This window comes from Microtus ochrogaster, unplaced genomic scaffold (genome assembly GCF_000317375.1).
Source record: "Microtus ochrogaster isolate Prairie Vole_2 unplaced genomic scaffold, MicOch1.0 UNK2, whole genome shotgun sequence".
Lineage (NCBI taxonomy): Eukaryota > Metazoa > Chordata > Mammalia > Rodentia > Cricetidae > Microtus > Microtus ochrogaster.
The window spans coordinates 13,512,564-13,526,298 of NW_004949100.1; the positions used below are offsets into that span (position 1 = coordinate 13,512,564).

The following is a 13,735-nucleotide window of genomic DNA, read 5'->3' on the forward strand; positions in this document are numbered from 1 at the left end:
TGTAGCTTTTGGTTCCTGTCCTGGAACTATCAATATAGTTTCTTAAAGCATTTTACAGAAATATATTTACAAAATGGGAAAAAAATTGGAAATATTTTTGTCAAATATAAATATGTTTAAAAGATTTTTAAAATACGTTCACTTATCCACCAAAATATCACTGCTCTTGTTCCATGTAACAGAATTTGACAGAATTTGTGTCTTTCAAGATGACCTTAAGACTTACCAATGGTTAATACTGTATTTTAAATAATTTATTATATTATCATTCACTTAAATATCAGAAAATTTTTCCACCATTATATAATCTAAAAGAATCTTGCATGATATACATGTATGTTACTATTACATAAAATCATGGAAACATAAAAGCAACTTGTTGTCTTCAGAAGAGTGTAAAATCATGGTACATGTAAAATAAACTAGCATAAAGATAGGACCAAATTTGTAATGGCAGATTGAAGTTATGCTTGTATAATCTCAATTTACTTGGTTAAAAGTACTGAATTTCTTTATACATTTTTATATAATTTTCTGAGTATTGTATCAATTTAAAGAAATGCAGTTTATTTTTCAAAAGGAACTTTTTCCAAAAATAATCCCACTCATGAAAATCAAATTAATGGAGTAGATATGAAACTAACCTCGTGACTAGTAAATATAACAAAATAAAATAGAAAATATTTTTGTTACAAAAACCAAGATATGCAAGAGAAATCAGAAGGACACTAACTTTCTACATGGAAGAGTTTACCTATGTCTAACACATATTTGCAAGATGATAAACTGTCATAAATCCTCTAGCAGACTTTTATACTTTTGAGAAAAGCAAGAGAATATTTAGAGGAACTCATAAACATTTTAAATAACTGTCTCCTTTAATAAAAATAGCTCTTCAGTAACACCCAATTATACATGTGAATTCAAAGCACCCACAGTCACATTCATTGACTCAAGGAAGAATCTCCATCCTTAATCTCGTTTGTTTTGATTTAATCTCCTCCTTTTCTCATTTGAAAACGAGAAAATAAGGGAAATGCAATATTGATTAATAAACCCTACGAATATAAGATTACACTAAAAGTTATCATATATTTTCAAACTAAATTATATTTCAGTATTTAAACTAGATTGACTTTTTTTAAGAAATAGAAATTTTAAAAGTACTTAAAACTTCTCTGATGCTGACATTTTATGGAACATGTAACCTGGAGCAAGAGGAAAGTTTAGTCCTTATGAGGATCAGAGAAGAAACAGGAAAAGAAAATATTTCTATTTTCTTATTTCTCAGAACTCAAGATGCATATTTCCTATGAGAAGGAAATATAAAACAGGAAACCTAAGGAAATCATATAATACATATAAAACAAATGTGAACATGATATTTAAATATAGAGAACCAGGTATGTCTAAGGAGTAGTAAAGAGATCAATTATTTTGCATTTCATCCTTCAAAAGCAGAGTTTCCTTAAGCTGGATTTTAAATGGTTTACAGAGTTCTTTAACAAGGCTGCAAATCAATTTGACTAATAATGATTCCACTCCCAAAGGCAAATGTACTCTGTATCTCTAAATATTTACTCATGTATAGAGTGTTGTTTAAAGATACAAGTAACCCAACCATATACTTTATAAATCTGGGCTTTTACATATTGATACCTTATAGATTTTTATGCCTTTTGGAGGTAAGCATAAAATAAGAAAAAAATTTTAATGTAGGCCTATATTTTAAATGACATTAAACCCCTGAACATTTATGTGATGAATTGCTATTTATATGAAATAGAACATATTTTATTAGAGTATTAAATAATCCACTTATTCCACTTGTATTTTTGAAGGCAATTGTCATGAACAACTCTAGGCATTGGAACTTAATATTGAGAGTGGTTGGATATTCTCAACTAGTGTTTTGGGGACTCTGAACCTGGTAATTTAAGTATATGGTTTTGTAAAACACAATTTTATCTTCATGGGATTTCTGCAAGAATCATAAATTTCCAAAGAGGAATTCAAAATAAGCCTTCAATAAATGGGGATGACCCTAAAAAAAATTTTCTAAATCTTAAACTAAACTGAAAAATGGCAATTACATACATATATAAAATTATATTGGAGAAGTTTGATGGATTGTCATACAGTTATTGAAATATAAAGCCAACACAGTTAAATAATTTTTATTTAATAATAGTAATATCTGGAGCAGTCATTTATATTTACTTTCAATGAGGAAATTTCAAAGGCCAACCCAATCTCAGAATATATGAAGACAGAAAGACTAAGAGAAGACACAGATTTTGCATATAATTTCATATAAATTCAAGTAAAAATTAAATAAAATAACTAGTTACTACATTTCTGAAGTATCATGAAATGCTTAAGAATCATGAATTCTGCTTTAGTCCCGAGTCTTGGGTTCAGTTGTTGTGTTATAGATGTATCTACTTCGGCTTAGTACCCCGCAGTCAGTAGTCCTCCTTGTTTTTTTTTAGTTTTTTTTTTTAATTTTTAGTTTTGTTTTTGCAATGGTAATATTCTACTGCACAAAAAACTTTCTTGATGAGATGTGAGTCCTCCAAACCTTCATGTATACAAAGTGTACTGAAAAAATGGGTTACTTCTCTCCCTTCCTTTCAATTCTTCCCATAGGCCCTCTACTTCTGTATCCCAACCATATGCATTTTGTTAACCACTGGATCGAATTATTGCTGCCAATATGTTAATGTATGTAGGGCACCCACCAGCATATAATAAGAAGTTACAAAGGAATAGAATATTTTGATAGACATCTGTTAAACAGAAGGCTAAGAGTTAGGGAATAAGATAACTTGGAAGGTTACAGTTTGGAGTGGCAAGTGTTGAAGCCTGGCAGTACCTGTCTTTAAACTTTTCAGGCCTCACTCTTATACTAAAATATATGGTATTCTATTGTCAATATGTTGATGTTTTACATGCTAATTTAGTGATTCTCATGATTTTGTAGTGAATTTATGTTAAAGTCTTAAAAAACTTAATTTGTCATCTCTTTAATATACTTACTACTGACAAAAATGCTATAAAATAATAGAATGTGATTATAATAATCCATAGTTTTCAACTTCACTGGAAAGTCAGTCATTATCTTCATGGTATTTTATTTCGAACTGTCAGTTATTCATTGACCAATGTTTTATTTCAAACCTTTCCTATGTTTCTCAATATATTTATTAACAAAGAATCTTACTTGCCTATTGAAAAGAATATATTCAGAAATGAATTTATTCTTCAAATCACTTTTATTGTTTCTTATATAACAAAAGCTAATATTTCAAAACTATTTTTCAATTTCTCATTATGTGCACTGTCCTCTACTTTTTCAAATATTTGTTTTCCTATACATAATTTTGAAAATGACTGACATGTAGAAAGTGAAAAGAAGGTATTAAATTCCTATTAGTACAGTATTTTGCTGTCATATCAATAGAGTTTTTAAGAAAGTTTAGCAAAGAAGTTTAAACTGGTTATATAAGACGATCCATATGTCAAATAAAAAGAATATAAATAAATTGTTTATTCATCAGAAAGGAAGATCAACATTTATACAATTAGACAAATATATATGAGTGTTAAATTTTCAGCTGAATAATAAGAACCATTTGATATCCAGTTGTAAAGAAGAACCACCAAACAGCTTCATAGATTTTCAATCTTCTAGTTCCATATCCTTTTATTGTCTGGAAATAACAAATTATTTCATTATAATCCCCACAGTTAAACTGAAGCCCAAGAGTGGCTTGATTTCTGAACTCCAGGTATAGAAAGTCCAGTTCGCTGTGCTTCAGGACCATTGCCATTTGAGGTACAGACGGCTGGCAGCTGACTTGCACTCACATCTACATGGCTTGAAAATTCCATTTCCAGATTTTCTCACAAGTCAGCTGACAGTGCTTCTGAAGCTGGTCATGAGGAAACTGTTCAGGACAAGTTCATGGCTTTTTTATCTGTCGCAAATCCTGACAGTTCTAACACTTCCCATTCCAATAAGTAAGACTGTTACAGTAGCTGCAGAGAAAATGACTCCTGATAGTCTTCTTGTGGAAGACAGCATCTCTGATGTCACTAGTCCATGGACCAGTGAAGTTTTATTTGAAAAACATTTAGAGTTGTAGAAATTGTTACAGTGAAACCATTTGAGTTGATTTGGGAGCTCATACAGCTCTGCTTTCTTTAACTTCCTCTATCGTTAGAGAAGACTGCCTGGACTGAGCGTTCTAGGAAGCAGACTGCTGGGGATGAATCACAAAGCTCAAACTAGATTAAGACAAAGAAAGCTCCTGTTAATTAAGAATTACATGATTTTTTTTCCTTCTCACTGAAGAGTAGATCAGTTAATACATATCTGAAAATTCAGTGTCTGACTGATGTTGATATTTATGACATAAATTTTAATTTAGCAATGTAGTATTTGCATTACATACTAAGCAGCAATGTTTATAGTGACAAAGTTATGAATTCTCCCAGTGGCTTGATTAATAATGCGATCTAAGTCACATTTCAAATAATCAGAAGAGGGAAACCTATGACAAAGAAAGTAGAAGCAATAATTAAGTTAAAATTGATTTCACTCTATTTTTATTAAGAATAAATTCTCTATCATCAGCTCTCTAGATTCATGCTTTTCTATTGATTATCTGCCTATTCTATTGATTATCTGATTTTCTATTGATTATCTGTAAGAAATATGTGGAGTAAAACTTCTGACCAGATATAACAGTTCACAATAATGCTCATAATTGTCAACTGTATTGTTTTTGAAATTGTGTGTTGTGTATGAAATAGCATCAATGATAAAGGAAACCAGAGGAAAGAAGTTCTACAATTTTAAACTGTCACCAACTCTCAGGAAAGCCCATTTTATACTATAAATTTAATCATAAGTTAATACTGAAATGTGTGCTTTAGTTTAACATTATCTAGTTTCATAGTATGCTTGATGTATTACCATCTCTCACTTTTAAGATCATATATTCTCAATTTCCAATTTGAAGACAGAGATTCCATTGCACTATATGGTTATAACATTTTACAATGTATAGAAAAATGATCAATTTAAACATATATGAACTGCTTTACCTAAAGATAATATTAGAAGTATTGGAGGAAGCTTAATAAATAATATTTCAAAAGTAATCTGTAGCTTAGGAATTGTTAAAGATTTCAAACTTACACCACGTTATTAAATAGTGGAAAACCCTTACATAAATAGTAATGAGCTATATATGACAGTGTCATATCATGATTGAAATGGCCATTGGATTTTGCAGAAAGGTCCTCAACATATTTTGATATGAAAAGTGTAATAAATATCTTAGATGTACAATGTTCTCCATTACAGTGAAGGGTCTCATGATATAATACAGAACTTTCTCTAATTAAATGTTTTAAAAATGATTTAAAAAAATACACAGGTAGTTCTAGTGGATAAAGATTACTATACATTAAAATTTATGCTTATAAATCTTCAAGGATTGAGTTAGTTTTTAAAAGTTGGTGATATTCAAACTTATAAAGAAACAGAAAGAAGAGGATATGTCTAATTTGTGATTCACCTGAAAGTTAATCTTTATTGATAATAATTCTTATAAAACTTATACCACAAATTTTGTCATATTGGCTAGAAAGTTTATAGCTTAAATCTAGTACCTTAAAAGGACTTAATGATTATTTTGAGAGTGGAGATTTTATATTGTTCTTTTGTATATTTTAGAAATTAGGTAATTTTGTGTATCCACAGAATTGCTGGTATATAATCTATAAAGCTCTACACATCTCAGACAAGGTGCACAATAATGCACCAAACATATTTACCAAATAAAGCCACCCAATAAGGTTTGCATCACAGATTTAACAAATACAACTCTAACTTTTTATCTGTGATTCTTACTGAGAAGTTTTGGAAATAATTAGTGCCATTGAAGCAGTGTGAAGCAGAGTCAGATCTTTTTTTATTTACTTTATAAATTAGAAATGAGATACATTCAGATAGTCACAAAGAGAATAAATAATAAATCCCCAGGAAAGTTTTACTTACTTCCAATTATTCCCTTTTGAAACTTCCTTGATAAAGAAAAACTCAGGCACAAGTAGAAGCACTGTCTGAGGTAGGGGTCATAACTCTGCACAGGTCCCCATGCTCTAAAACCTTTTTACTGGATTAATTACAGTGATTTTCGTAACAACTCTATGAAAGATTTTATACCTCCTGCTATTTTCCTCCGGGTTGTCTCTGCTGGATGTTCCTTTTGCTCTGAGACTTGCTGGGAATCCATTTATAACCATCGTGTTTAAGGGGAATTTATACTTTCTCTGAAATCAAATTTTGTTTTTCTATTTATTTGTTGGAGAAAGAGAAAAAAGTAAGGATACACATTTGTGTTAAGAACAAGCTTTAAGGACTAATGATATGGGTTAGTTGGTAAAGTTGTTTTTAGGGTCCCGTTCCTTTCCCAAGTGCAAACCCTTAGTCAGATGTAGCCTATGAAGACAGCATGCAGCTGCCATTACATGCAGTCTAGGAAGACTAGGAAATCTAATGCTCACAAATGCTTGAGGATCTCCAAGATGAGATGAAAGTAGAATGGTATTTATTGGGTGCTAAGGTAAAGAATATTTATGAACCCATTGCTTTGTTAGAAGTTACCAGAGCGAGACTTGGCAGCTCAATGTAGTACAAATTTCAATGTAACTCTAATAGCAGTTATTGAGTCTTAACTGGTTAGCAGCAGCAGTTTTGCTTGATCGCATCTATTTAATTTTCTTGCTTGCTGTTTTTGTTGTCTTTCTATATTTATAAAGAATAACTAGCATCGCAATAACAAAATGGTACTTGAAGTAACTAATGACTTAATTACTTTGAAAACTTCTCTGGAGAGGAAGTCAGTGATCTTATCTCAATCTTCAGCAGCTGTTACTTTCACTAGATTGAAAACATACTAGATTTCATCAAATACTTAACAAATCCTTTATTGTACTAATATAATTCCACCTGTAAGTCATATGAGTTTTAATTTTTTCACAGTTCTCATTCTTTTGTTTTATTTTGTGTGAGTCTGCCTAGAAAGCTGTCTTTGCTTGAAGTCATGTGACAAGCTATGGTTTAGACAGAAATGCCAAAGCACGGACAGATATAATGATACAGCAGATTCAGTGAAGACTTACAGCAGAAAACATTTGAGCACTCGCCTTTGTTCTTGATGAAACTCCAATTCAGTGGATCCACGTCTTTATTTTGGAAAATGAAGTTTATAGAAGTTTAGATTTAAGGATATCCATAAATAGGTAGTAACCTGAGCACAGAATGTGAATGGGGAAAAAGAGGAGTTTAAGAATGTGAAGGTTTGCCGGGCGGTGGTGGCGCACGCCTTTAATCCCAGCACTCGGGAGGCAGAGGCAGGCGGATCTCTGTGAGTTCGAGACCAGCCTGGTCTACAGAGCTAGTTCCAGGACAGGCTCCAAAGCCACAGAGAAACCCTGTCTCGAAAAACCAAAACAAAAAACAAACAAAAAAAAAAAAAGAATGAGAACGTTGGAGAGATACAATGACAAATAGAATAGAATATATAAGTGGAAAGAAATAGGCCGTCAAAATATTTTCTGGTGAGAATAATGTTAAAACATAACAACTAAAGTGCAAAATTGTAAATAATAAAAATATACAATAAATAAAGAAATTCAGTGAAACAAAAGATATCCATCTTAGAGTATGAGCCTACATGTCATCCTAGCTCAGAGGATGTTGCTCTTCTGTGTGCAGAGAGATTGATATTAATCTCCACGGGCTGAGATGGGAGAAGTGAGTGTCAGTAATTCTAGTCAATGACCATAACTGTCCATGTGAGAAGGGATTTTTGTGATGGACATCCGTTATTAGCTAGCATTCACCATTTTTGGATCTTTCACTTGCAGGACACTACCTTGACTTTTTATTTGGGAGGACTCTATCATCTGTCGAAGGATTTTGTGGTTGAAATGGTGTAGATTCTTGGAACTTTTGCTTACTTTAGTTATATACATTAGACTACTGAAATAAACACTCACACATTCTATGTGGTTTGTCCAAACAATAACAGTGATGTGGATGTAAGGCCTGTTTCAAGCCTCTCAGTTTTAGGTTCCCTGCCACACTTTTTTTCAGTCCCCATAGCCTCTGTGCCCTGGCTACATCTCAGTGTGTATTGAATCCAATAGCTGTTTTAGGTTTCCAAGACTGGGCCATGCCAGCTCTCTGGTTCTTGGCTCTTGTAGTTCCCAGTACTGCCCTGGCAGCTAAGTCTTTAGCAGTTCATTTCCAGTTTCCTGGACAACAGCATCATCCCCTGGGTCTCACAGAATCATTATGTCATAGGGTAGCAGAGGCTTCACTAAAATCTGCCAGAGTGTTGAGAGAGATCTCAAGAATGGCAGGAAGGTGTCTTGTTGCTCATTTTGGTACTATTGAGCCTAGGGACTTATAAAAATTCCTTGACAAAGAAATACCATTTAGAAACTAGGACAGAAAAGCTTTTATTATTTTATTTCAAAATGTTGTTTTAAGATAGAGACATAGCCTTTCTAGACAATAACAAAACACTGCGGTAGTACCCAAACAATATCAAGCCACAAATGTCAAGGTAGAAAAAAAGCAGTAATTCATGACATGTTCATGTGTAGTTCTTTAAAATAGTCAAATGTGATTTCATAGTATATAGCTATTATTTCATATTTTTCTTTTCTTAATACAGGAGGTCACTATGGGTCCCTGGCTGGTCTAGATCTCAATATTTTGATCATGCCCTGGAACTCACAGAGATTCTGTCTTTGTCTCTAGAGTACTAGGACTGAATCTTGAATTTCCATACTCAACAATATGCCATTCATAAAAATACAGCATCAAAATTACACTGATAAAATTTTGGTATCTTTCTAGTGTTTGATGTCTCTTGAAACATATTTAGATGAGTTCTACTAAATATAGGAGTTCAGAAAATTAGAAATTTCAGTAAAATAAAGAAAATCTTTTCTATTACCATTAAGTGTGGATTGTACAAATAAAGTTTACCTGAAGGGCAGAGATCAGAACCACTAGCTAACCAGTCTGGAGGACTGGAAAGAGAGACAGGAAATGATCTGGCTGGGTGGAGAGAGGAAGTGATAAGGCACGAAGAAATAAAAGCTGGTCTCTTTTGAGAGGTAAGGTGGCTGTAGTTTATTTCTCTGATCTCTCAACATTTTCCCCAATATCTGACTCTGGACTTTTATTATTAAGACCTATTAGAACTCATGCTACAATTTTAGAACTCATGCTACAATTAATTTGAATATTATAGTGTCTTTTGTAATTTTAATGGTTCATATGTACACCAAGAAAAAAATAAGATTAAACTTCATCTAGATGCTTAACATTAAACCTCTAGTAAAATTATAAATGTGCACAGAAAATAGTTATTTCTTAAATGAATCAATCATTACTCCAATATTTTACTTTATTTTCTAATTTATATATTTTAAAACTAGGGAAGCTGGAAATTTGATTTCCCACTCTGAACCTAAGTTTTTGCCTCATATTTCAAAACTATTCCCCTTATGCACAGTATAATTTTGCACACACACACATATATACACATATATGTTATTTGATGCATTATTGACATTTGTCAAACTTGAATTATTTTCTGAATTCATAATACAATTCAAAACCTTGGTAAGCCTATATAAATCCTTCTAAATTACTTCAGTATAATTATGATATGTATGATATTAAATATTCCAGATATTTTATAATCCTATTATCCTACTTCTTTTCCACTAAGAAATAAACAATGGGAAGTTTTTCACATTTTTTTTCATTCTCTGATACCTTAAACCTAAAGAAAGAAAGTTTTTCATTAATCAGTGCTTGTAAGTGTGTCAGCAACTTTAACCCCCTCATACCTGACTGTGAACATTTCTTACCACCATTGTGGTTATCACACAACAGTAAAGCAAATGTATTGTTATTTAAAGTTAATTTAATTAAATTAATAAGTGACAATTAAACAATAGTACAGAGACAATAACATTTGATTATAAAAAGCAATGAATAGACATTTCTAGTAAGATGACAACTTTTGAGACTATGAGCATTTTAGTTAATTTATAGTTGCTATTTAACACACACACACAAATCAAATTTTAAGTTGTGTTATGATTTTGGTATGAAATTTATTCCACAAGTTTAAGATTTCAAGAGTTGTGGAAATTTAGGGTTTTACACTTGGTTATTATCAGTGTGTTCTGTGGAGTTGGACTTGAAGGTATAGCCTAGAGCTTGTTTTGGTCTATTTCCCAGTGTGTCCTCATGTACTGGGGCATAACCAGCCCCACACATGCTGCTTCCAATACAAACTGAACTTGTTCCCAACCATCTTTTCCTAATTCTCATGTACGGAAGCTGATGACGCTATTTGTTGAAAAGAGTCTTTTTTTTTCCACTTCAAGTCGCTTACATGAAGAATATCAAGGAAGGAGTTAGAATTATAAAGCTATTGGAATTCTGAGGTGACCTCCTGATGCTCTGGAATGGCACTGAAAGCATGCCATGAGGTCAAGGTTATGTTTATTTATTTCTACTCTGTTCCACACATAAAAGTGTCCCTCCTGTACACTGATGGCCTTTCTAATTTTTTTATAGTTGATTTCTTTATTTTATTAGATTCATCAACACACATGGCAGCTTTTTCAAATCTCAGTTCCAAAGTAATTTTAAAAATGAAAAATAATTTTTCCTTAAATGTCATATTCCTAAAGAGCTATTAAAGTCTTATTTAAAAACAAAATAATTGATAAACTAACACACTTTAGAAATCAGAATATTTTTAAATTAAAATATTTTAATGAATACAAGATGTCTTTTTAATTAACTATCATAGTTAAATTCAGTATCACAAAATGAAATGGCTTATCCCCACTAATTTCTCAAGTGAGGAAAAGTCATTGGGATTTACACTTAATATAAGTTTTAAATGTGATTATTAAATGATAATATTTTATTAATTATAGGAAATGGTCATTTATAGGAATTTCCTTAGGTCCATCAATCTTAGCCCAGGATTGAGCCCATGTCCACCTTAAAGGTTAGATTCAGTGCACCTCACTTGCCTAAGCTTGCCAATTTAAGAATATGGATTTCATTGATAAGGGAGAATGAACAGTAGACACCCCACTATACAACTGACAAAAAGACAAAAAGGCAAAACCAAAAGCCCCAAAAAGCAAAGCCAAAAAAGTAGCTAAAAATGAATAGGATAGTTTTTAAATAATTATGTAAAAATTCTTTTAAAAATTTAAGTAGGAATGGTCAATGATCTAGGGTTTAAAATTTCATAGGATAAACTTAAAATCAAAGTACACAGAAATAGTGAAATCATTACCTTATTGGTTAAAAAAATACTAGTTTAATAGCCATCGAAGGGATAATAGCCACTTACAGTCTACATTGAAAAGTAACTTTAATGGTAGTTAAGAAAACTATGAACAAAGAATGCTCTTAGAAACATCAAAAATGGTAACATTTAATGCCTAAAATATACTTAAGGTCCTAAACAAAAATGTTAAAGTAAAAGGGCCATGAAAAGTTTCCCCAACACTTCTTGTAAAATCAGTGTCTAAATAGCTCATCTCCTTTTCGCTTTGGTGTCCTGCCTATCAGCTAAACATTCATACAGTAGGAAGCCCCTCAGGTTCTTTTCAAATGCTTGGCATTATAATGTGATCTCATATCCTTCCTCAAATTAAACTTTGCTCCACATATTCCACACGTATAGAGATGAACATCTATATGCTGCTCCAGTTGCTCATTATTTGGGAATATCTGAAAGCAGACCGGCATATAGTCTCGCCAGCAGATAAGTGGGAAATCATATGCCGTACATGGTCATGTTTTCGGAAGTTTCCTTGATCACAAAGGGAACAGACATACCTGGCCATGCCTTTGTGCATGTCCTTGTGCAGACGCAACTGCCGCTCTCTTAAAAACTGCTTTCCACATGTCTGACACACAAACTGCTTTTCCTTAGTATGAACAGTATAGTGTTCTCTCAAATGACGGCGCTGATAAAATCCTTTTCCACACAGATTACAAAAATGTTTTCATCTGTGATCTCTTTCATTTTCTTCCATGATGGCACTCTCAAACATATCCTGGTCTAGGCAGCTAGACATATGCTCGACCACTAAGTTTTCAGTTTCGAAATGCTGGCCACAATTGGGACACCGAAAAGCACAAGCAGAGTGTTTAAATAGCTGCTTTTTCTGGATACTGTTTATTTGGTAATGATTGTCCCTGAAATCGTCTAGCATTTCAAACATCAGGGTTCTCGTCCATGTCCATCTTCTCGTCGGCATTTCCCAGCCCGTTCATCGTCAGATCCTGAGGTTCTCCACATCTCTGAGCGTGTTCCTGAAGCTGTCTGCCCTTGACAAGTATTTGTCCACATTTACCACATGAGCAGATGCTTTCGATGTGTTTGGCTAAGTAATGAGATGACAGGTCCTCCTCAGTTATTGGGAGCCCACACAACTCACAAGAGGCATTGTCAGCATCCTCTTGCCCTGGACTGCTATTGGTGTGTGTGTGTGTGGGGGGGGGTCTCATACTTTCTAAACCACTTCTTTCATCCATACTTACGGACATCCGAGGCTTTAGGGTTTTCCTTCCACACTTTTTAATGCCGACATCTTCCTCAACATAGTATCCATGAAACGGCTCTTCGGGTTCATCTTCTAACTCATCATTGTCCGTGGATTCATTGCAGTCTTTGTCAGCAATTTTAATGATGTTGAAGTCTTTCATCTCATCTGTAGGGATATCTTCCGGCTCCATCTTGATAATAATTCTTTTCGTCTCGGTGGCTCTACTTTTGTCTTCACCAGCCGCCATTCCAGACTCCACTGTGCCTTTTCCGCTCGCAGTGGTCGAAGCTGAATCATCGGGCGCCTGGCTGGCGTCTTCTCTGTATTTGTCTGTGCGGAAAATGTTTTGGAAGACTCCTTTTCACCAAGTTCCGCTTTGATGTTACTATCTTTGCCATCTCTAATATCTACTATTCGGGGATAAGCTCTCACCGTGCTTTGGTATGAATGTCTGTTAGTGCAGGTCAGCACATGCTCGTCTAGTAACTTCGCACAGCTGAAGCCAAACCCACAACTATCACAGGTAAAACTCCGCCCAAAGCATCGTGACACACGTTCTTTTGGAGTAGATAACTTGGACAACACAGTTTCTATATTTAAAAAAGCCTTCTGGTGGTTGATTTCTCTAATGGACTTTTTCTAGATCCGTCTAAGTAACTATCCCCCTGAACAATGAAAAGAAAGCACAAACTCTTGACCTAGTGAGAGTGATTATGAGATAATCCACCTAACTTGGGCTTAAAAAGTAGTTTCTAAACCCAAATTTATGGGAAGGTCAAAAAAAGTATTTAGTTCACAGATTACTGATTGACTGAAGAGGCTACTCTCATTTTTAAATAGAGCCTGTAATAAATATGAAGTCATCTTAATATGTTAACTAGCAGACCACGATGAAATGCTAATTTGGTTAATACTTTCTCTTATTTAGTATAATATATTACAGAAATTAAAAAGAATTTTCATAATCCCAGACATTAGCAATAAAATTACATCATCTTAAAATTTTCATCTTAAGTAATATTCTCTAATACCAAAACTCAGAATTATA

At 33.1% G+C, this 13,735-nt stretch overlaps 1 pseudogene; it reads right to left on the reverse strand.

Annotated features, from left to right (window-relative positions):
• Positions 1-11,545: 11,545 nt before the first annotated feature.
• LOC102000200 overlaps positions 11,546-13,735 on the reverse strand; it is a 22,028-nt pseudogene continuing 19,838 nt past the window's right edge.